The following is a 25,458-nucleotide window of genomic DNA, read 5'->3' as shown; positions in this document are numbered from 1 at the left end:
AGGTGCCTAGCATCACTAATATGAGACAGCTGACAGGATGATGCCTGATCAGGTTTAGTCAGCATCCCTAATTACACACTGAGAAATTAGAGCCACTTTTAAGTTAATGGCTGGTAAACACCTTGTGACAATTTATAGCAAGAAAGGACTTGCCCTACAGTTTAATAAGGGGATGGGAAGAATGCATTGTGCTGCTTTGCTGACCCTCCAGTGGTGACTGCCCAACCCAAATTACTCTAACCACCTGGCTGTAGGTACTTCTGAGGCTTTTAAAACCTTTTCATATTTATAGCTTGTGAATACCCATGGTCTTTTGGTTCTAAAGGCCTTCTGAACACAAAAATGAAAGATGTTTCCATTTTACATTACTTTTGTACAGACGTATTAACACTTTAAAGGCAAGTCCACTCGGTCATGAGCGAGAATCCCATTATTCTTCTCAATAAACTCTGCTCCTCAGCTAAGTAGACAGGGATGTAATAAAAAAAAATGGCAGTGGTGTAATGGTTATAGCAACAATAAAAATCGTTTGCTCTCCATTTTTGTCTGAAGATACTAAATCTAGCGTGCCAGTTGTACCTGTAGAATGAATTTGAGTGAATTGTGAATACCAGTCCAGTCTACGGAGTTAAATCAATCCTAGTGCTCTGTAAAAGCAGGAGTACCTTGTCAAGTTTGAAAATGTTAATGGACTAGCTGGCAGGCATCACTTGAATTAGAATTTGAAACTTAAATTTCACTGTGCTCATTTTTTTTTTTTTCTTTCTTCCCCTCCCCCTCAAAAGTAGTCTGCATAAGTTGCCTGGCAAGCCAGACAAAGCATTTTGTAATGCAGATCCCTGATACACAAACTAAGGTGAACATAGAAAGTGAGAAAGGTAGGGAAAGACAGTAAAAATGGAGTGAATTCTAGTGGGGCTTAAATTTGAAATACTGTGCACTCTCCTGTACTGCTTTAATACTGCTTAATATTTATGAACCCTGGAATTTTCCTTCCAGGCCTGTTGCAGTATTCATCCTCTCCGCTATGTAAGAGGCACAGCAAAATCTAAAATCTCTGCATATCTTAATACTCTGATACTGGCTGGATAGTGAAATGCTCATTCTTGCTTTGATAGCCACATTTGGGGTGTGTGTGTGGGGGGGGGGGGGGGGGGGGGAAGTTAAAAGATCCAAGAAAAAAAGACCTGCATTGATAATTTCAGAGCTAGAGAAAGGTCTTTATACTGATAGACCGAAGCAACTCAATTTATTTAATTTATCAAGATGACAACTCTAGAACGAATTTGATTGCTATTATGTGAATAGTTTGTCATTGACAAAAAGGGGAGTTGATGAAGGAGCCTCTAATTTTTCAGAGAGGCGCACAATGTATTTTGATTTATGGACAAATTCTAATGAGATATTAGGCTGAAATATTTAATCTTTTAAAAATAATGAAACCACCAGAACAGCTTGAGGAGTCAAAGTGCAAATTTCTGTCCCTTCTCTTCTTATCATACCTAATGTCTGGAAATTATACTTTTGCAAAAGATGAATGGATACTACAAAGTGCCATATAGGGTTAGCTTCTTTGTGTTACCCTTGATACAATTGTTTGACTGGAAGGTCTTTATCCTTAAAGTGTAAATGATCATGGAAAGTTAAGGTGCTGGTCTAGAAGACTGTATGTTTATTAACTATAAATATATACTGAACTTAGTATTTATTTTTTTTCCTGAACAAACCAATAGGTGTTGTGATATTTCTGTTTCTTCCTGCTGAGTTTCAATCAATTCTTGTAGCGTTGAAAGTGACAGCATATTTGTATTTGAATGCAAAATAATCTGTTAATGGAGAATTGTTTAAATCTCATCAGAAATTTCTCAAATTAGGCTTCCATATCAAACGTTGTTCTCTATGGAAATCTTTATCAGTCATAAAACCTAATATTTTACTTTTTTATATATAAAAAACCTTTACATTTAGAAAATGAAAAATAAGAGAGAAAGTTTGGTAATGCATTCAAACTTTAGGAAGTCACAGATATGCTTATTATTAGGTTGCTATCTGTTTACATATATGGAAACTTTTCACAGGAAACCCTTACTTATGCATTCAGCTTGAGGGGGAAAGTTAAAATTCTGCTTAACAGTTCTTAAAAATTCATTTAAGAAAAATTGCACCTACTCATGCTGCAGAGAAAAATAATGAATTCTGAGCAGCGGCAATATTACTTTTTTTCTCTGAAGGTGATCATTTGTGCTCCCAAAGACAACAAATACAAAACATAAATCAACAGTTACTCTTGGCTATTAGTTTTGACTATCTCTTTGGGAAAATTTATAGCCGCTTTGGTCTTATTTTCCAGTGAGGCCAGTGAAAAACAGGAATGCTTTTTCATAGACATTTGACTCTAGTTTAACTTTACCAAAAGGCTCTTGCAAGATGATTTTTTTTTTTCCATCAGAACATCTTCCAAGATATTGAATAAGAGGAATTTGGTCTGGAAGAAAAGAAGTACATCTTCCCATCCCATCCAATGAAACAGAGAAAAACCTACGAAGTAGTAGTCAAGTTTATTTAAATCTTGCATGAGGTTTCCCTAAGAAGAAGTACTAACAATGCTGTCTGCATAAATATCCATCTAAATGAGGTCACTGTTCCTCCAATTTACATTGATTCAGCCTCCTAAAAAGAAGCGAACACTTCTAGTTCACTTAAAATTACCAAAAATACATTATAGTATCAGTCCTCACTAATACAGCATTAACGTTTCACCCAAATTAACAGCCTGCCTGGATTCCTTCCTAAGAGAAACCTTAAGTATACTGTTGAAAATATGATTACTGGGACATGTATTAGCCAAAGGGTGCAGGGACTGAAATTGACATTGCTATGGTCAAATAATTGTATTAGGTTCAACAATCCTTCCACTGAAGAGCCAAAGGTTTTACTGAAGTGCTCCACCCAAGCAGCTTTATGTAAGCTGGTTCTTTCATATGCCTTACCTCCTGATTATACAAACAAAATAAAATTAAAAAAAAAAAAAAAAAAAAAACAAACCTTAGGAACTGAAGGGCTATTGACATAGTTCTATCACTTAGTGTTTCATCTGAAAATATTTACACCTGGTGTTTTGCAAGGGCTTTGTTTGGATTGTCTTATTTTCTTAGTAAGGGACTAATATGCCTACCAGGAAAACCTACTTAGAGTTAGTTTAAGAATTAGTTTAATAGGTAATATACAAAAGCATTTGTCAAGTGGAAAATCACTACTTGAATATGTTTCAAATTAAATCCTAAAATGGTCATCATCTTTCAGCTGTCCCAAAATGTCATAAAAAATCTCCATGATTTTTAAAAGGGAGCCTAAGCATGTAAAAGAACACTCTATTTTTGTTGGTATGTCCAAAAACAATACTCATCTTATTATTGCTTATTATTTTTAAGTGGCTTAAATTTCTATTCAGAAATACAAAGTGCTTTTTGTGACTCTCTTCACAGACATCACAACACATTGAAAATCCAAGCACAGGCTTGCTAGATAGCTTGCTTTCACATTTTCTCAATGGTACTTAGTGGTATCTATGCTGACTGAATGCAGCATGTTCAAAAGTGCATGGTAAAAATGAGACCTTTATCAACCAGCTTCAGAGATATTTTCTAAGTTACCTGCACTGGGTTTTTATACAGAGAAGAAAGATCATCATATGCTCAACAGCCTTAGCTGGAAGAGACCATGTACAGAATTCACTGCTAAAGTTACAGTGCCACAGAGGGTAGTAATTGCATAAAATAAAAAAAAAATAAAAAAAATAAAAAAAAAAAAAAGTCAACTTTGTTCAAAATCCAGATAGCCAGTTTTGTGTGGAAACATGCTTCTTGTGATTAGCTTTTTTAAAAATCTTGAATTCTAGGCTTTTGCCTAGAATTAGGGTTAGGGTTCTTCTCACTTTCTTTCCTCCATTTGAAATACACTTGTCCAAATATCTGAACTGGTGGTCACCAAGAAAGATGTGAGCTTATGGCAGTGCTCCTCAAGGAAAGAAACTTTTGACCTATGCGTTAAGCATCAAAACATGCTGTAGAAATAGCAAGCTATGAAGGTAGCTTGATTTTTTTTCAGGCATCCAGAACTGAGCGAGGAATCTGGGTGTAGGATGAGGCTCATAAGCAAGGATGCAGGCTGCAAAGGCCTTTGGAATTAACAACTGCTTGCAACACATGGGACATCTCTAGCTTTGTGGTGAAGGGTGACTTAAAAGTGCATGAAAAATAAAAAGAAGCACTTTTGCAGTGTTTTAAAAAGCAATTAAAATAATTCAGGGTGATGCTGCATGTTCAGACAATAAAGAAAGCCGCCTGGATGAAATAAAATCCTGTAGCAATGCCTGTAAAATCCTTTGGCACTTGCAAGTTTTCATGCATTTCATTTCAATTTTCTCTTATGTAAAGGGACATTTAAATTTTTTTATTTTTTTTTTTCAATCCAGCCCTAAAATATGCCTCTAAAATCTTATGCCCGTTGATAAAATCCTGCTCTTTACCTGCACTTCAAGCATGTGCCCTGCAGCCTTTGCCCATTGCTCACTTTAAAGCATCCTTGGCGCGGAGTGTATTTCTAAGGTGTTGTTTATTTCACCCAAGAGCTGATGGGCTGCTGCTGTTCCAGGCCTCTCTCAGATGTCCAGCAGAATGATGAGACAAGCACCGGCCTATTTCCGCAGTCTGTATAATCTGTAACATTTATGCAGATAGGGCACTACACAATCTTTTGAGGTACATGTGCAATGCTCACAAATGGTTAGGAAGGAGTGTTGGGGAAAAAAAAGATTTAAAAGTTCCAGCTGTTTCTGCTTCTATCCCATTTTTAAACCTAGTTGAGCAAGTCAGAGTGTAGCAAGGGGAGGGGAAAGAATTTCAGGACTGCAAATGTTTCTGTGCCAGTAGCATGCTATTTTTCAGCTCTGAAAGAGCTCTTCTGTAATGCAGAAATGAAGTGGTTTACCCAGCAGAAAATAAGTGTTCCTGCTTTATTGTTTTTGGCAGGAGCTGGTGGTTCATCATTTGGACACATCAGGTACTTTCTTTGTGACTATAGTATAATTTAAAATGACAATGTTTCAAATGTTGACAAAATGATGAAGTACTGATTGGTGGTGAAAATCTAGCAGGGCGAGGAACATTCATCCAGGCAATATTGTCTTGACAGTGAGTTGGAAGAGTACTTTGCTTTTAGCTAACTTATTTGCTGTGCTCTATCTTTGTTGATTCACCAGGAGGGGAGCTAGAAACTGTGGATTCTCTCTTGAAACATCTCTAATTTGTGTTTGGTGTTGTACTGGTAACGTTCCCTGTTACCACCAGTTTTGAATACTAATTTATGCAGCATTGTCTATCACTTTGGCAACTGAAACTGAAATCTAGCATGTATTTGTGCTGGTTGGAGTATTTGTCTGTCCACGTAGTGGGGGAGGGGGGGGGGGTGGACAGGAGTTAAACTCAGATGGTTTGTTCCAGCTGCCTTTTGGACTCTCGGATAGCAGAGAATACAGCCTGCATCTCAGGGATGCATGTTCTGCCCATCTTTTCCAGTCCAAGAAATTCCTTTTTATGCATGGTAGCTGCAGTACAAGTGCTGACAAATATCGTTAACCCAGATAATAATTATGGAGTGGTTATGTATTTATATGTACACACTAGGAGTTTGTTTCTGACAAAGTGATTTATTTTTACAATATTGGTGTGGGTTTCATGAGCTAGCACAGCAATGATGAAATGCCAAAATACTGTCTAGCAAAAATCAGATCATAGTTTTATGTATGCTGGTTTTATACCTGAGCATTATGGGCACATGAGCAAAATGTATGGACATATGGAGCACGGAAATGAGTGGATAGGGAAGTGCATTGTGACAAAAAATACGGTATGAGCTGGTCAGCACTGGTAGTGCATGACAGGAGAGGACTGCGTGGCTGACAGCTTGCTGCAATCTCCATTCCTGAGGGGGGAGCTGGGGGACATCTCTATGCAGCTCCAAAATCCCATACAAATTTTCTCATGAGGAATTGAGTAGGACTTTGAAAATAGGAGCAAAGACAGATTGTGTGGTCAAAATGTTTTTTTTTTTGTTGTTGTTGTTTGTTTGCTTGTTTTTGTTTGTTTGTTTGTTTTTCCTCTATAGAATAATAGTGTAAATTAGAAATCTGTTAATTAAAGGCTAGCTGTGCCTTCGGTTCAGCAAGGATTAAAATCTGTTGAGATTCCTGAAGTGTGCAAGCACATACCAGACAAGTGTTATTCACTGATTCCACCCATCACCTCAGAAACTGGAGCTACTTTGAAATGTGATACAGGTGTTTAGGCTGAAATCAGTACCAGAGGGATGATGCGTTACTTTTTTCTGAAGTCACTTATATTGCTAGTGTCACAAGAGGCCATGAAAGCAGGATTGAGATGTGCTCCTGATGATCACTCACTGTGCCTCCTGTGTCCTGATCTCAGTGTAAGATTGCCATTTGCTTTTTGATCTAGCTTGCGGCAAACCTGCACTTTTGGGACTTCTGTGCTACGTGTCAGTTGCACCTCGATTTTGTTCCAAGTCTGAACTTATCTCATTATTTTCCTGAACAATTTACATTTCTAAACATAAATTAAAATGTCAAATTCCCAAATCTAAGGCTTTTATACATACCGCTTTGAAACACAACATTTGGGGGAAAAAATAATAATAATTAAAAATTTCTGTGCTGTGGGAAACTTAGATTTTCTTTTACTGGCTTCCAGGCAAACATTTCAAAGACGTTTGAGAAAGGCAGGCTGGTGTGCCTGGTTAGCGACGTGTTTTTGAGATGTAAAGTCCAATTTCTTGCTGCTACCTTTCACCCTGTGGTTTTGATCTTTTATGGAGGTGTGCCGAACAGAAGAGCTGTCCTGTAATTGGGGGGGATTGCTGCAGACCCCCACCTCTGTGGGTGTTGTGCCTGTTCTTGGCATTATGTCAATTAAAACAGGTTTTGTGTTCATCTGTAGCATCTTTCTAAGACAAAAACATGCATGCCACTTATCTTTCTGCTATTATTGAGTCATTTCAGTGTTAGCTGACTTTTTTTTTTTTTTTTCTTTTCCTGACAATTCTAGGGTAGACTATAACATAGCAAAGCTTTATGTTATTGCTTACACACTATTCATCAGAAGCAAGCAGATCTGAGTGAACTGAACTTTGTTCTGCGTAATGGGTTTGGAGTGATAAAATCTTTTCCTTTAAGGAAAACCCTAAAATCTTGTGCTCCCCAATTCCACAGTAATAGGTATTCAGACCTTATGCTGGCTGAATTTCATGTCCTGTATTACTATTTTTTATGAGTTGGACTGTTCAGGAGCAGGTGCCTGTTTTGTCTAGGGAGTCATTCCCTAATCTATACAAATCAGGAAGCCAAAGTGGTACAAACAAATGTTATGTGAGCCTTGAGAGATGGCTTGCGCTAAATAATGGATCGGTACTCTAGAAGTTTGATCTCAGTGATCATCTTGTGCAAACACTTCTAGGATGATCTTACTTAATCCATTAATCAGTCTGTGAGATTCAAGATTAATAAATGCCTTTCTTCTGATTTCAACAAACCTTAGCTTTCTCATCCACTAAGCATGGCCATTGTTAATTGTTTTTTCTCATCTTTTTCTGTAATGCAGACCATGCATAATGGACATTTAGGCATCTGGGAAGCATCAAACAGCGCAGCTCTGGTGGCACACGAGTAATGCTGCCGGTGATGGGGAAAAAAAAAAAAAAAAGAAAAACAAAACAACCTTTTGAAGGTCAAGTTAATGCACATTTAGAAAGCATTTGTCATGCCCTGAGAATTGATCCAAAATCTGATCAATTTTTGGAGAATAAATCACGACACAAAATATGAACTATAGAATCATAGAATATCCCGAGCTGGAACGGACCCATAAGGATCATCGAGTCCAACTCCTGGCACCAGACAGGTCTACCCAAAATTTTAGACCATGTGACTAAGTGCACAGTCTAAATGCTTCTTAAACTCTGACAGGAGTTTAAGCATAAGGGATTCAGAGAGGGAAATGGACTGGTATGCTTTAGAACAATCCCTTACTGAAATTCCCAGTGGAACTGATTTTCTGGAAGCAGGCTTAAGTATTGTATTGGCAATAGGACTAGCATGCTGGAAAGAGGCTTGCTAGAATGTGTGCAATGGAAAATAAAGTTTGGGGTGTGATGCAAGAAATATAAAAGTATAAAATCATCCTTCCAGAGGTGGCAATGGTGGAGTCATAGAAAGATACCAAGGATAGGAGAAAGAGCAATATGAAAGCTGTTTCCCTCAGTGTTTTGGAAAGCTGGATCACTCCTGAGCTGTGTAATTGTATATGGAAACAGTATGGATCACCTTTTGAAGGTCTTAATGTTAGCGTTTTATATTACATAGCTGAAAAGAAATGCTAACCAACTCCATAAAAACAGTGAAATAGAAAGAAAGGGGTGAATAACTCCTGAGTGTTGCTACCGATTTAGAGCTCTTTGTATTGCAAATTTTACTGAAGTTAAAAAATAAAAATGAATAAGACCATTTTTCTGCCATAAAAATAAGCGTATTTAGTTGAGCTAATTGTTGAAAAAAAGTAGCAACAAAAAAAATCTCTTGAGAAACTATGTAAAAGTCTTTGTAGAAGTATTACGTTTATTCCAAGATTTCTCTGGGTCTACGACACTTGTTTTTATTGTTCATAGTTCAAGGTAAAGGGGCAAAAAAGCCACCAGTAATTTGTCATTTAGCTGTGTCTTTTCATGTAATGAACTCAATGTCCTATGTAAACTGAGAGAAAACAAAGCCCAAATAAGAAAGCTTTTTCTGGTATTACCTAGGATTAACCAGTGAACAAAAAAAGGTATTCCTAAAATAATAAAAAATAGAAAAGAGTAGAGAGCTAGTAGAGATCTTCTCCCCTGAACAGAGAGTAAGACATAGCCTTAAACCGTGACAGGTCTGCTCTGTGCCTATTGAACCATTTTTGGATCTCACATTTAGTGCTAACGCAAGCTGGAACTGTAATAGCTATAGGGTGGAGGAGGAGGGAAAAATCTTCTACTATAGTGTTCAGTCTGAAATTATTTTCAGCCAGAAGATGCTGAATTTAGCACACAATACAATTCCTGCTAAGTAAAAGGGCTGGCTTGGAAAGGAAGGTGGCTGAGACTGACAGCAATATAGCATAAGAGAAATTTAAAGTGCAGCTTTATAAACCACATATTTCTCTTGCTCCTGCAGTTTATCTACAATGCTTCTATCTTAAAATATATATATATATATATATTTTTTTTTTTCTTCAGCTTTCTCTTGCTGTATGTTCACTCACCTGTATTCAAACCATTTTTTCAATAGCTCTGTTTGTTTTTGTCTTTTGTCCATGGCAATGAAGGGCCAGTGTTTCTTTGGAAAATTAAAGGTGGGTGGAAATCCATAGCCATTGATAGAAATTAATATTTATTTGCCCAACAATGATGAATTGATAGTTCCTAGCAGTGGATCATTGATATGATAGTGTCAGCTATGGGCAAATGATGTTGTCTAAATTCAGGCATGCCAACACAGTCTCAAAATCTTCACATCATGTACAGCTTTATCACAATTCCTCTTTTTTTTTTTTTTTAATTGGCTGTTATGTATTGGACATTCTTCTTTCATTCTCTGACTTTCTCAGATGAGGTAAGATCTTTGATGCTTCCATTTGCTTGATACATGAGTGGATCAAACAAACCAAAACCCATAGGGCTTTGTAACAAGAACAGCAGCAAAAGATCAAGATTACGGTCATGTAGAAAGGACATACGGTTGTCTGTCGATTGATTGGTCTGGTTTTGATGTTGACATTTTCTGGTATAAAGGTAAAGGAAGAAGTAGCAATGATATTTTCAGCATCGTGCTGCTGAAATAGACAATGTGAATCTTCTTGTGTGGTTTATGATTATGCAATATGGCATTTGAGCCCCCACTTCGTTTATGCCCACCTTCTGCTTATAGCCTCTGTTCTCACAGAAATAATCTTTGGGACAGTTGTAAGCTGAACACAACCGTGGGTTTAGCTGCTATTCTGGTACACCATGTTGATTGGGATTTTGTGTTACTTTTACATATATATATTTTTTTTATTTTATTTTGAGAGGGATTTGGATCTTGCTAGAGGAGATAACTTGGCCTTTCACATACAGTGTCTCGATCTGGTGATATTTCTTATTGCTGCATAAGATCTTTAATAAGTTCTTTGCTTCTTAGACATGGTACTCATTCATCTTATTTTAAAATCAATTAACTAGCTGGTATGATTGGTTAGCTTACTGCATTACAGCTGCATATCTCACTGGTTTCACATATCAACTTCATTTTATAGATATAATACAAAATTGTGAAGTCTCTGAAATTTTCTACTCCATTTCCAAATGGAAAATGTTATTTTTGTACTAAATACCATTATAGGATTTTGTCTCTTAACATTTCTAGTTTTCAAGAAGTGGCAATCAGTGCTGAGCAGGTTATTTTACCTTAAAAGGGAACTTACAGCCATAGTCTAAGAAGCTTCTTGATTGTCAGTCCACATATAGGAAATGTTATTTGAATCAAACGTTTATATTTTTATCCATCTTTGTGGTAATTTCCGAGGGCTCTACTTAAGTTTTAAGCTTTCTTTATAAAAGTACATGCAATAAAAGTGTTGCTATTGCCAGCTTGTATCCCTGAAAGCTCTTCTTTTTTTTTTTTTTTTTTTTTTTTTAGTCCTGACTAAATTTAATAAAAGATATTAACTCTCTTTGCAAACTTGTCTCATAGAGAAGAAAAATATTCCTCCCTCCAAAGAAAACACCAGTTATATTTAATGATTAAAACAAATCATTGTAAGAGAAGGCAGAAGGCAACTGGAAGAAAAATCTGGTGAGTAGCAAGCTGTAAAAGCACCTAGTTTCTCACCATTCTGAGAATGGATTTTGGTTTTCTTAGTAGAATTGAGTTTTAAGGAATACTTAAAAGTAGCAAACTTACTCAATATTAAATAGAGCTCAAATCTTGTTCTGCTGAATGCCAAATAAATAGTAAACTAAATGGTAAATGGTCCTCAGCTGAACAGTCCCATCTTTCAAAGGCTCTGGTCACTGAGGCCAGAGGAGCTCAGTAAGCATCAGCAGGTTCTCAGTGGGCAAATGGAAAGCATAAATGAGAGTAAGAAATTTTCAAGATTGATCTTAAACATGCATGAGTGGAACCACTTCGTGCTGGGTCAGGAAAAGAAGATGGAGCAGTGGGTGATGCTGGCCAAACAACTTGTCTGTGCTGCAGGGGCTTGGCATATTTCAGAGCCCAGAAACCAGTTGTTCTCTATGCTTTGTGCTCTCCCACTAAAGAGAAGATGCCAGTCATGGAACAATTGCAGGATGGAAATCAAGGGTTATATATGTGATCCAGCCAAAGTTTGCTTAAGATCTCTAGATGCAGATTAGTACTCTAGGCAAAAATAATAGACTTAAAAGTGGCAGGCTTTAAGGCTTTCAGCTGTGCACGTTTATCATGTAGCTTAGAAAGGTTTGGCCACCAGCATAAGCTGTCACAATATGTGCATGCAATAGATTTTGTTAGAACATGCCCCATGTTTGCAAATGGTCTTAACCTAAAAAGTGATGCTATTTCAAAATGTTTGGTGGACATATTAAGCACATAGAGTGAGAACATCTTGTTTATTGCAGCTCACCCATCATCTACCCAGAAAAACATCTGCAACCTGCTGAGAGCCCAAGGCTGTAGGATCTGAAACCCTTTTCACGGTGTCTGATTGGTTGAGGGGCTGCCTGTGCAGCTCAGAGTTTCTCTGCCTTGTGAGCAGAGGTAAGTGTTCAAAAAACTTTCACTCCCTTTCTGCTTCTCAGCTGTAAATTAAAGAATTTGGAATAGGTGGAGCTCCTGTCTTACCAAGTTTTTTCCTGGCTCAGCCACCTTCCTCCTCCTCTAAATACAGCCGCTCTAAGTGCTGCTTGTAACAAAGTGGTCTTCAATTATGCAGCTTCTTCTAACACAGGCAAGGTAGGAGATGAATTATATGGGACAACAAAAAGGCAATTCCTTAGCTGAGGAGGATTCAGTCTGGCACGTATCAAAGGTGGCAACATTAATGAGAGCATTGCCAAGAGTTGCTTTACATAGTGTCTGTTAAGCAGCCAAAGCATGCTCACTCCTCCCTCCTTCAGCCAGGATTCTGTTTTGTGAAAGAAATTTTACGGGAGTTCCATACACCCAGAACAACAGTCAGAATCTGCATTTCAGGCAGTTTGGTTTGTAAATAAATCTTACAATTATGTCATAGATACTTGTGTAAATCATGTAAGGTGTAAAATCTTGCTGCATTATTATTAAGAAATGTAATTTTCATGAACAAAAAACAATTGGAAAAACAAATAATTGCTGGTCTTAGAGATTTGGCACTTCCTTTTCTGTATAATACTGACTGCCTAAGTGAAAGAATATATATGACAAGCAAGGTGGTTACAGAGTCTGCATCTGCTGATGATGAAGGGAATGGGCCAATGCTCAGCTATGCACTGAGCATCCATCCCTAGAGTTGCTGAGCCACCAGCATGTCCCAGGGTATAGGACTCAAGACTGCTCCCTCCTGGTGCTCGCTCTGGTTCATCAGCATTTAGAGAAAAATAAGTTGACACAATAAAATCTGCATAGTGTAGGCTATTAACATTTTCCATCTGCTTCCTCAGTACAAAGGTTATAGCATACTACCATCTTTCCCACTTGTACAGCCTGCTTGCTATTTTATACTAATGCTTTAAAAAAAAAAAAAAAAAAAAGGCTGTTGGATGTGTTTTCTCTAGGGTGTGTACTGCTGTTCTCTGCAAGCATCTCCCTTGTTCTTGGTCCTGAAAACTCAGCAAATCCTGCATCTGAAACTAGTAGCCATAGAGACGCACAGCTTTGGCAGCATACTGCCTCTGTGCCTAGGCAGTATATATATATAACAAACAAGTTGTCAGTAAATTGAATGTGTTGTATCTGATCCGTGCCAAGGTCCACAAACTCTTAAATATAGAGTAATGGTTTAAAGTCTCCACTTAATGCTATCTTGTGCTCCTTATGAATGTTGCTCACTTGGTCCTTATGTATTTGTTAGATGCTACCAGTGCTGTCCAATAGGGATTGCAGTATGCTCTGTATTTATCCAGTCTGAATCTGTATGCACTAATCCTATGCACTGAGAAACACAGTAAATCAAACTCGTGTCCAAATCTATAAGCAGCGTATGAATCTACTTAAGCAAATATCATTATTTAAGAATCAAAAGGAGTAAAATATATGGGCAAGGTTAGAAAAAACAAGCCAGACTTGTGATGTTCTCCATGGTTACTAATTTGGAAATCTCTACATTTAGAAAATATACAGCTGAGAGGAATGGCCATAGGAGGTTTAACAATGTTTTTGAGCATGCTTCCCAGTTTGCTTCTCCAGCCTTCCCTTTATGTGTATGTTTATTATGGCAACATGTATGCATGGGAGACCTGCAATAACACTATTGAATTGTATCCACAAGATGTACCAGCACTTCATATTTCTTTTTCAAATGCTACCTGCAGATCTTAGTGTAACAATTATCTGAGAGAACTTTTGATCCATTTTCATGAAGTCTTTCTGTGAATGCTTCTCCTGCTTGCATACTGCGAAAGGCCTAACTGCGTTTTGCTCTGCTCTCTCTTTCACTGCCTCAATCCCTGTTCCCAGCAGTTAAAAGGTAGGGATTTTCCCTGCCTAGTGAAACACTTATTGTCAATAGCAATTTTTTAGAGGAACAAGAGATTATACAAAGGTTAGGGAATTTTGTAAAGATCATAATCACCTAAAGGCTTCATTAACCTTTACAAAATAGTTGTTGCTGCAGTGCAACAATATAGGATTGCTGCACTGCAGCAATATAGGATTAAATTACCATTAACAGACAGCAATTAATGACTGTGACAACTTCAAGGTACCACAAATAGTGTTCATAGTGTTCCTGATACCAGTCTCCTATCAAAAGTTTTATTCCAGGAAACAAACTTGAGAGAAGATGCTCAATGACAAAGCCTAGTTTATGGTGTGTGCACTCCAGGAAACATATTTACCTAAGTTTATTAGTGTCTGACAGAACATTACAGTGAGATGGGGTTGGAATATCCAGCTGCAATAGCATCACCTTATTTCTGCAGGTATCCTATAAACTAAGATTTTTTGTGAATAATAATCACTTAAAGTAATGAGTCCTGACCCTTTTGTTTGAGTAGATACCAGAGACCGGAATTCTCTGTTTTCCTGAAATCTTTTTAGCCAGGCACTGAGCTGATGATCCATGCTCTGCTAAACAGGCATGCAGAAATTAGATTAAAGCCTTTTTAAACTACTTCAACAAATAATCTGTTTGGCCACAAAGAAATGAAGCTTAACCTGTATTATTAAACTAGACAGAAAAGCTTCTCCAGTCTCAGCACTGTTATTTGTTATCTTTACTGTTCATTTGTAGCAAGCCACGAAGCCAACAAGTGTACAGTGAGTAAAGCAGAATATAATGTGTTGAATTTAGAAAAAATACATATATTCTACAAACAAGAGTGGCATAATCCCAAACTTTGGGTAAAAGAAGAGTATTGGCATATAAGTTAGACATGTTGGTGTATACATAAAGGAAAATAAAGTTTAATATAACCAAGTGGTATTACTTAAGTAACTTAAGTTTTCAGGATGGAAAAGAAAAATTATGGTGCTCTGTAATTTAGTTCCTTTGTGATACATATGTGTATGAGGGATTTCACACTTAGTTTTAAATCTCTCTAAATATGGATCTATATTCTCAAATTTTGTCCACTCATGGCTACAATATCCAAGTAGTTCTCAAGCATCAGTTCATGAATTTATAGAATCATGGAATATCCCAAGTGGGAATGGACCCATAAGGATCATTGAATCCAACTCCTAGCTCCACACCAGATGACCCACATCCAAGCCCTTTGTCTGGAAGTGTTGTCCAAATGCTTCTTGAACTCCAGCAGACTCAGTGCTATGACCACATCTCTGAGGAGTCTGTCCCGGTGCCTGATCCTCCCCTGTCCCAGCTCCATGCCATCCCCTCAGGTCCTGTTGCTGTCCCCAGAGAGCAGAGCTCAGCGCCTGCCCCTCCGCTCCCCTTGTGAGGGAGCTGCAGGCCGCCATGAGGCCTCCCCTCAGCCTGCTCTGCTCAGGGCTGAACAAACCAAGCTGCTTAGCCACTCCTCACGTATTTTGTCCTGTAGACCCTTTGTCATCTTTGTAGCCCTCCTTTGGAACCTATCTAGTAGTTTGTCCTTTTTATGCTGTGGTGCCTGAAACTGCACACAGCGCTCGAGGTGAGGCCGCAGCAGCGCAGAGCTCGACCCTCCCTTCCCTCAGGCAGCTGGCGGTGCTGGGTCTGAGGCACCTCAGGGTGCAGTCAGCCATTTTGGCTGCCAGGCATACTGCTGACGCACATTCAGCTTGTTGTTGACAAGGAGCCCTGGATCCCTTGCCACAGGGCTGCTCTCTAGCCTTTCATCATCAGTCTGTATGTATGCCCAGGGTTACCCTATCCCAGGTGGAGAATCTGCACGCCAGGGGCAGAATCCACCACTTGCTCTTGTTGAACCCCATGCAGCTGGTGATTGCCTAGCCTTCTAACTTGTCAAGATTTCTTTGCAAGGACTCTCTACTGCTGAGGGATTCAAAACTTCCTACTAATTTAGTGTCATCTGCAACCTTCCTTAGTATACCTTCAAGGCCTGCATCCAAGTCATTTATGGGGATGTTAAAGGGAACTGGCCCTAAAATGAAGCCCTGGGAAACCCCACTTGTGACTGGCCACCAGCCTGATGTAACCCTATTTCCTATAACCCTCTGAGCCCAACCCATCAGCTGGTTGTTCACCCATCACATTATGTATTTGTCTAGTTGTATGCTGGGCATTTTGTCCAGGAGGGTAGTGTGAGAAACCATATTGAAAGTTTTGCTGAAATCCAAAAAGATTAAATCAACTGGCTTCTGTTAGTCAACTAGGTAGGTGACTTTGTAATAAAAGGAAGTTAAGATTGTTAAATAGGACTGGCCCATCCTGAACCTGTGTGGGCTGTGACCAATGACTGCATTGTCAGTCGTAATATTCTCTGTAATTTTACCAGATGCTGAAGTGAGACTGACAAGCCTGTAATTAGCAAGGTTGTCTTTCCTGCTCTTCTTAAAAATTAGAACAATGCTTGCCATCTTCCAGTCGTTAGGCATCTCTCCAGGTTCCCAAGACTGTTGAAAAATAATTGAAAGAGGTCTCACAATTATATTAGCCAACTCTGAATACCCTGGGATGGATCACAAGGGGCCATATAGACTTATATACAGCCATCTGGAACAGCAAAGCCTGCACGTAGAATCATAGAGCAGGATCTACTGAGTTGGAAGGGACCCCCGAGGATCATCAGGTCCAACTCCTGGTTCTACCCAGGTCTACCAAAAAATCAGAATTCAGACGATATGAACGAGCATAGTCCAAGTGCTTCTTGAACTCCAACAGGCTTGGTGCTGTGACTATGTCTCTGGGGAGCCTATTTCAGTGTGTGACCACCCTCTTGGAGAAGGACCTTATCCTTATATCCAGTCTGAATCATACCTGTTGCAGCTTGACTCCATTCCCTCAGGTCCTATTGCTGGTTACCTGCTCCTCCGCTCCCCCTCATGAGGAAGCTGTAGACCACGATGAGGTTTCCCCTCAGCCTCCTCTTTTCCGGGCTGAACAAACCACATGTCCTTAGCCACTCCTCATATGGCTTCCCCTCTAGGCCCTTCACCATCCTTGTAGCCCTTCTCTGGACACTCTCAGATGGTTTCACATCCTTTTTGTACTGTGCTGCCCAGAACTGCACTTTTTTTTTTTTTCTCTTAAGTGAACAGAATCTCTGTAGGCCTCCTGTTTCACCCAGCCTCACTTCATAAACTCATAGAAGGTTGGAAAAGCCCTCCAAGATCATCTGGTCCAACCATCCCACTACCACCAATATTACCCACTAGGCCATGTCCTTAAGCATCATGCCCAACCTTTTCTTAAACACCCCCAGGAACAGTGACTCCACCACCTCCCTGGACAACCCGTTCCAATGCTTGATGACTATTTGTGAGAAGAAATTTCTCATAATTTCCAATGTGTACCTCCCCTGATGTAACTTGAGGTCATTCCCTCTTGTCCTGTTGCTAGTTATCTGTGAGAAGAGGCTGACCCCCAGCTCCCCACGAATTCCTTTCAGGTAGTTGTAGAGAGCACTAAGGTCTCCCTACTGAGCTGTACTTTTAGTGGCCATACCCTTTCTGCCTCAGCACTAGAGGAAGAACTGTGTTCAGCCAAACCATCCTTCTGTCCCACCTGCTTGACTTCTGACATTTGGGAATTGCCTGTTTCTGCGTCCTTAAAAACTGTCCAGCACTGAGGGATCCCAATATCTTCAAAAGCATTTTCCCAGGGGGCCTTCCTAACTAGTTCCCTCAGCATCCTTTAAGTCTGCTCTCTGTGTATCCAGGGTTGAAGTTCTGCTGGCAGTTTTCTTCCTGTCACCAAAGATTTTCAACTCAGCTGCTTCGTGGTTACTGTGGCCAAGATAGGCACAAGTTGCCGTTTCACTCATGAGACTCTTGTTGTTTACAAGCAACAAGTCTAGGAGGACACCTTCCCTACTCAGCTCCCTCAGTACCTGTACCAAGAAATTATCATCAAGGCCTTTTAGGAATCTCCTGGACCTGTCTGTATCAGCTGTGGGGTATTCCCAGTTCACATCTGGCAAGCTGAAGTAAACCATAAGGATAAGGGTGTCTGATCTAAAGATATCTCTTAGTTCTTTAAAGAATAGTTCATTGGTCTTGTTGTCCTGGCTGGGTGGTCTATAGTAGGGTTCCACAACAACACTCACTTTATTTGCTTGTCCTTTATTTATGCAATACTATTTCATTGATGCAGAATTACACCTAGATAAGGTTCTGAGATAACAGAATAAGGTCTGTAGTAGCTAATAATTTCAGATTACTGTATGAAATACTTTTTGGGACAATTTAGAGTTCTAGGTAGTAATATTTAAAGATGCACATACAGTTGCCTGTGACCGCAGATAGAGTTATAAGTAGCAAGCACAGCAAAGTTGATTTTAGCTGGTGACGTCTCGGAGCGCAGCCAGAGAATAATGCCCACAAGGGGCAGAGGCCAGTTTATAATAAACTTTTTTCATGTTCAGAGTATTTCCATAGCAAAGAAGGAACTGAGTTATTTTACATTCTTGTTCATTTGTATTCTAGCTGACTTAAGGTCACTTTTATTGATTTGAATAGGAGATGTACCATGTGCATTGCATTAAAATAATTTGGGCTACCTTTCATAAAAAATAATGTCTCCTATTTCCTCATTTACTTATTTTATTTTTTTCTCTTATTCCAATCCTTCCAAAGATGACAGCATGAGAGGTGATGGAGAGGGCACTGCAGCATTTTGGGTGAAAGACCTGGGGGCTGAGGTTAGGAAACCCAATGCAGAGCTCAGTGCGGGCAGAGGTAGAGCCAGAGAGCTAGAAAGACATGGTGTTGTGAACTGTCTGAGTTCCAATAAGCAGTTACAGCTGTGGATTGTGTTACTGCTAGTTAAAAGAAAACACAGCAATGAAGCACGTGATGTGTGTACGCAATATGGTATTGAAAAGGGAAGTTTTCAAATTCTAAAAAGACGCCGTACAGATATTGGGAATATATGGGAAGAATAAAGGCTGTCTGAAGTCCAACAAGACACTGGCATTGTTCTTCAGTCCTTGAAGCTGCAAGACAAAATGGATACAGGCTTTGGTTAATATTCTTTACCTGTGCTATAGTAGCGAGATAAAGCCTTGGTACCAAACTATTGTGAGATGTTTTTGTATGGTCTTCCATTTATTTCATTTCTAACATACCTTTCATTTGCTATGGTTGATTAAAAAGCTTGATAAGCACATACATAAATCCTTTGCTAAAATGAGATCTTTGAATCTCTCTAGTAATATCAAGTGCATGTATACATGCGAGTATGCATTTGCTGTGAAGAGGTCCTCTCTTTTCACTTTCTTTGGGTTGGTTTCTGTCTTTTTTTGTTGTTGTTAAACAAATGTACTGGATTTCATATTATTTTTTTCATGAGTCTGCTTAAGAAAAAGCCACTTCTTTGGAAAAAAGTTTGAAAGTATTTCACGTAGATTTTTATTTTTAACTCTTAATATTAGCTGAAATAATCTCATACCTGTAAAAGCATCAGCAAAAGTTTTCTACTTTTTTTTTTTCAGTTGTTTGCAAGTTTGGTTAAAACATTTAGAGAGGAATTACTACCTGCTCATCTTCACAAGCTAGAAAGGAAGGTGAAGTGGTTGCGTAGCAACATCACCTCCAAATAACCAGGCATTTTCAAATTTTATGCAACATTACAAAGAAGAAAGGAATTCAATTTCAGCCAAGCTGAATATTTTATAGGAAATTTATTCTCAAGCCTACCGATGGAACAACCATCTCCCTTAATCATCTTCACAGCAAAGAAAGGAACCTAAAATTTGACTTCTTGATAGCTTTGAGATCCAAAACATACGCGTTGTGTATTCAGAAAAGCTACAGTGATTGCCACTCGTTACCACGACTTGTTCTGCCATCAGCCAACAACAAACTTGTCTTCAGATAAGGTACTCCATAGACTTGTGTGGCTTATTTCTGTACTAACTAAAATCATGAGAGCTGTTTGGCCATCTCAACAGCACATAATGATGAATTTAACTTTTAAGTATAAAGTGAAAAGTGGCACATGGAGTCAGGTATACGCTTTTAGTCCTGAAATGAATCACCAAAATCATAATTGCAGCAGTATGGGGGCAATATTGCTATGTTCAAGTATAAACTTTATCCCCAGGAGTCAAAGTGTATTATTTGCCCCGACGCTGTGTTTTATCAGTTATTCGCTGCTTTCAGCCTGCCTAGACCTGTGGCAATACACTAGAAAAATAATTTAGAAGTGTGCAATATAACTCCATCTTTTTTCTGTAATATAGAGAAAAGTAATATAAATAAATAGAAACATACAAAATACACAAAAGAAAACTAAAGAGTTAAATGAGAGGAAATTAAGAGCTATACAAAAATAATCCTAAATCAATACTTATCGGGCTTCTTTTCTGATGGGAAATGGTTAAAGTCTCTCAGTATGCCAAATATGCAGAGGGGAAAAAAAAGTCTTGTAAGTTAAAGTTCAGCTGTGTAAAAAATGATTTCTCCTTCCTTTGTTAAATGAGAAAACCAAACAGGAAAGCCAACACAGTAATTTCAGGAAATATGTCTCTGGGTAGAAGGTTGTCACAAGTGCTTGTTCTTGGTCTGCAGGTTAGGTGTGAAACTTCTTGCTCTGACCTCAGCTCCAGATGTAGCAGTTCTCCTCTCGTGACCACTTTTGGTAGATCTGGATGGGTAGCTCTTAGCACTGTGCTAGTCCCATGAAGCACACACTTGGTTGCAGCTTACCAAAATAGCCTGAACACCATGAAAGGCAGATAAGGATGAGCCTAGGGAAAGGAATCCAGAATGCACTTTCTTAGAGGTCCTGCACATTGGTGGTGAATTACATTGTGGGTCCGACAGTGATTGCATGTTAGAAGCTGAGTTTGTGTATGCACATGAGAACATGAAGTGGCTGTGTGGTATTTAGGAGACCAATAAATCAAGCCTGTTTTACACTTTAAAATGAAACTTTACAAGACAGACAGACATTGCATATTCACAGCCTGTCTTGCCTAACTGCAGGCCCTTGTGATTATCTTTATCTAGCAAATACTGTTGCTCGGCACATGTGGCTGGTTTTTTTTGTTTGTTTGTTTTGTTTTTTTTTCTCCCATGCCTCCTCTATGCAGCTGTACATCTTTCTGCACCTTTGGCAGTCGCGCTGCTCACACAGGAAAAATGCTTGTGGGTTGTGTTTGGGTGTGTTGTCACGGTATTGCAAAACATGTATGTGCTGTTGCTGGTATGCTCATATTTGGATTCAAGGCAAGCTAATAGTAATTATATCCTCATTAACGCACTTATAATTTCAAGGTTTTGCTGCCCTCTGCTTTGGCTACAGATGTTTGTGAATAAAGAACAGGTGTAATGTGAAGCCTATCGTTCCTGCCCCCATGACCCTCTGAAGAGGTCCCACCTGCTTCCTGGGTGGCAGAACTGTTTATCTTCAAATTTTGCCACTCTGCAAATTAGGTGCTCAGATGATATTTGCATGATTCTTTCCAGCCATCACGAGGGCTAGGACACCCTCTTATGAAAACAGTGAAAGCTGTGAACACAAGGGTAAAAGCACCTGTACTAGAGACTTAAAATCATGCTCAGTCAACAGAAGTGGTTGTTGGGTATAACTGATTAGTTATTTTTGTAAGGAGAAGAGTAAGGTAGGACAGGTCAGGTCAGGAGAACTGAAACTATTGCTATTGCAAGGACGTCCCAATAAGTGTGACAGCTAATGCAATCATTTTGTCTTTTATTTTAGAGCATTCAGTCAGTGCGTTCAATGTACTGAGAACATGGTGCAGAGGAAATGCGAATGGCCCCATTCCCGTGCTGATGAAAGCTTAGTTGTCATCTCCACGGTTAAGGAAGGATCCAGCTGAGCTCCAGTTTCAGCAGGTTAAAATGCAGTTAAGACTGGAACAGGAGAGCAAGATAGTAGATCTTTCACTTGTAAGTAGGCACTAATTCTGAACTTTTGCTAGGCATTTATCAAAACGTAGGAGATGTGACTGAAGCCAATCTTTTGCATGATTTTCAGAGCTTTGCGATATCACAGTTCGCATACCAACCCTTTACTAAAACCCAAAGGTATATTTTGAGTACAGCTTGAGGTGTAAAGTACATCTGTAAAGATGATTTACATCTGTAAAGATGATACATTTACCAGGAATGTACTCAGCTCTTGCTTGTAGCTTTAGCTTCTTCAAGAAAAAAGTACTTGCTTTGTGAAGAGTTACTCTGTAAAAAAGGAGACGTTTGAACATGTCTTTTAAACTCCCCTGCCAAATCTGTATAAGCCGCTGATATAAAGTAGAATAATCACTATCTTACATTACTTAAGATTCAGACAGATCAGTGGCTCCTTAAGTCCCTTGGATCAAGTTAGAATTAATATATGATAAAGCAAAAATACCATTTAGTTCTTTTGTGTGTGGAACATCTGAAAATCTTTGGAAATGTCTGGTGGTGCATAAGTCCAGGTATTGTGAACATCTATTCAAAGTTAAATATTTAAGATATTTTTTTTTTTTTAAATCTGTATTCTCCAATTTGTCCTCCCCCTTTTGATTACTATAGTGATTACTATATGAAACTGGCACTTCAGACTTCCAGGATAGTTTTATTTATTTTTAATTTCCTTTGTGAGCTGTTTTATCATGAGCAACTATTTTTCATCTTTGTCTCTCTAAAATTTCAACATGTCAGTTTTTTTATATGATACAGTTCTTTTGTGTTTGATTTTTTCAGTGTTTTTCTAAAGAAGCTGGTCCAAGGTAGTCCCCATATTTTTTCAACTGCACTTGCATTTTCTATTTAAATCTGCATTTTGCCTGCCTCTGCTCTTATATGCCCAGTCCTTAAATCCTTTATTAAAATTCCTGTTTTTTTATAATTTCCTCCATACTCATTTTAAACTGGATGAACACAACACAGTAATGTTGATGGATTACTTTTATATGTTTGGATTTGAATTTCTAATCTGCAAACCATTCGTATTTTTGTCTCTTCTTTCATTAAATAAAATGAATGTACCCAGAAATAGTCAACTTTTTATTCTATCTTTAATAAAAATGAAGACGATCAAACTGGAAGCCACACTTCAGCACAACAGTTCAAGTATTATTATTTCTATTTATTTATTTTATGGAGCTGTCATTTGGCATGAGGGAAAGAAATGAGACTTGAAAAAATAAGAGGGATAAAAAGACATTGCTTTATTATGAGGGGAACGGTAACAGTCTGGATATTTTAGTGTTCCTTTCTAAGCTGTCTGCAAGTTTCACATTTGCATGCTATGGCGACAGGCATTTTTAGTGTTCGCTAAAGTTAATGTTGTCTTGAAGTAATTAATTGGCAAAGAAGCTACTTACTGCTATCTGGGGTATTGTGGTTATACTGCAGTGATATCTCTGATTTCATTTTATCTAATATAATTTATTCCCATTTTCCTCTACCAATATAAAAAGTCTTAACAAGCGAATGCCCTCAACTTTTCTCTCAGGAGACATCCTGATGGTGGGTGACCTCACAGACCACTAAGCAAAGAGTTGTTCTTCCAAAATGCATAGAACTTCCTAGCCTCGAGCCGGTTTTCCAAGAGATTTGTCAGAGATCTGGATCTGAAGCTCATCTCATATTTGGTAGTAGTGTATAGAACAAGCAGCTCTAATACAAGCTAACGGCCGTAACTGGGTAACACATAGCTTCCAAGGTGCCTGCTGACATGGGAAATGTTCCCCTCCATACGACCAGCTGTTTTGCATAGTGTTTTAGAATAAAATGCTACTAATTCTAAGAATAGTGACCGTGCATTTTTAATCTGCATTCACTAATCAATTGGAAGCATGCAAAGGTAAAAGGAAAGAACAGAGTAACATTAAAAATTCACAGATAAAGTGATGGTGGTAGTTCTTGAAAGCTTAATTTTTATATTTCTAAATATCTATGTAGTACTGGGAACAGATTATAGGAAAATCTACCATAATACAAGACTTTATCAGAAGCCTGTTCTGTTGTTTTCTGGGAGGGGGAAAAAAAAAGATTTTAAAGATTTTATAAAATTTTATTAAAATATATTTGTAGCCTACTAAAAAATATTGGTGTAATCATTATTGATATTTGCAGTCTAGGAACTGTGACAGAGGATTAATTATGCCCCTAATTTCTGGAGCTATGAATAAGCAAAGTAATTTAGTTGAACTTTCATTGACATCTTGCCAGCGTATGTGCTCATTAATGTGATTTGTCTATTAGGCTCATACTCTAGTGGTTAATTTAATACTTAAATGCTAATAAAAATTACCAATATGGTAATCTGTGGAATTTAGTTGCTATGGGAGGGAACATCTTTCATTTACTGCTGTTGTGCCTCAGGATTGGATAATCCCCAAATAAGAGGTTCCTAAAAAATATCTTCAGTGAAAGAATGTGAAAAGATAAAATGATATATTTCCAGAAAAGATAAAGAAAGAACTAGTTAAATCCATTTCAGACTAATGAAGGCCATAGAGGTGATTTATATGCTGAAGACCATGTATTTATCCACACTTCTCAGGGTGAGAGTGGAATAAATAGACAGACCAAATGGTCCAGGTGATTCTCCACTCGCTGCAGTGACTAGTCATTCAAATGCTGTGCTTTGCATTGTGTTTTAGTCCTATAGATTCCATATTGATCCATGCCAAGCCTCTAACAAAAGCTTTGCTTCCCAGCAGCAGTGAAAACAAGACGGCTCTTCTTCTAACAACTGCCAGCCTTCAGCAGTCATCTCTTCCTTGACCTGGTATTCTGAACACACCGGTGAGTCTGCGTGCGCGATCTAGTTTCATAGCTGAGCCTGCATAACAGCTCTTAGGAAAAGTTCAGAAACTCTTGCAGCTTGCATTTTGTCCAGCTATTTTTCTTCGTATGTGTCATAGAATAACTGTAGAATGTAGTTATACAATATATGGAATAATATAGATGGCAGTGTACTGGCTGATATCAGGAAAGGGCTTTTGAAGTGGCCTGCCAATGTTCCTGGTTTGGCATGTTTTTGCTGCATGTTTTTGAAAACACCTGGCATTTTCTTTCAGTCTAAACTTGAATGATACTCTCTGAGCACACACCTGCCACTATCCAGGAGCTGGGGCATGTGCAGACTAGACTTACTGACACCTGCAGGCCCCAAGGTATTTGGTATGGGGAGCTGAGTTGCTAACATATATTTACTTTAACATTTAGAGACCATTGCTTTGAAAAGTGAATATGTGTAAGCAGCCTTTGCAAATGGTATTTTTCTACTCAGTGCCAGCCTAGTCCAAGTCTCAAGGTAGAGGCATCTTTGGCACTGTCTACAAAATGTTAAGTAGCCCTAAGCAGCTGGAAATAATGAGCAGATCAGCACATCACCATCAGAAAGCCTAGAAAAGAGGGGGGTGGGGGGTACAGGCTTAAAACAATCAGTTATTCAGTGGAGCATGGCTGAATAAGGAAGACCTTAATTCTGTTTCTCCTGAAAGAATACACTCTTCCAAGCACCCAGAATCAGCATTCACATTATTATGTTTCTTCTATGTGCATGCAATCAGTTTTGAGGACATCTGTTAGTGTTGTAATTTTCACAGCAATGTCAACTG

General features: G+C 38.6%; 1 protein-coding gene across 7 annotated transcripts in view; it reads left to right on the top strand.

Annotated features, from left to right (window-relative positions):
- The window catches only part of ZNF804A (zinc finger protein 804A), a gene marked incomplete at its 5' end in the record, with an annotated part of 254,919 nt that overhangs the window by 206,023 nt on the left and 23,438 nt on the right, over nucleotides 1–25,458 (top strand). For 4 of the 7 annotated variants that reach the window (XM_084522931.1, XM_084522933.1, XM_084522930.1 and 1 more), the window contains 4 exons: nucleotides 10,832–10,933; nucleotides 11,740–11,878; nucleotides 21,600–21,790; nucleotides 24,556–24,640. Of the gene's footprint in view, nucleotides 1–10,831; nucleotides 10,934–11,739; nucleotides 11,879–18,511; nucleotides 18,681–19,368; nucleotides 20,056–21,599; nucleotides 21,791–24,555; nucleotides 24,641–25,458 lie in introns of those variants that run through there. The other 3 variants (XM_084522934.1, XM_084522936.1, XM_084522935.1) reach the window with 3 other exon arrangements.

This window comes from Aythya ferina (assembly GCF_964211825.1).
Source record: "Aythya ferina genome assembly, chromosome: 6".
Lineage (NCBI taxonomy): Eukaryota > Metazoa > Chordata > Aves > Anseriformes > Anatidae > Aythya > Aythya ferina.
This window is presented reverse-complemented; position numbering and strand designations above follow the sequence as displayed.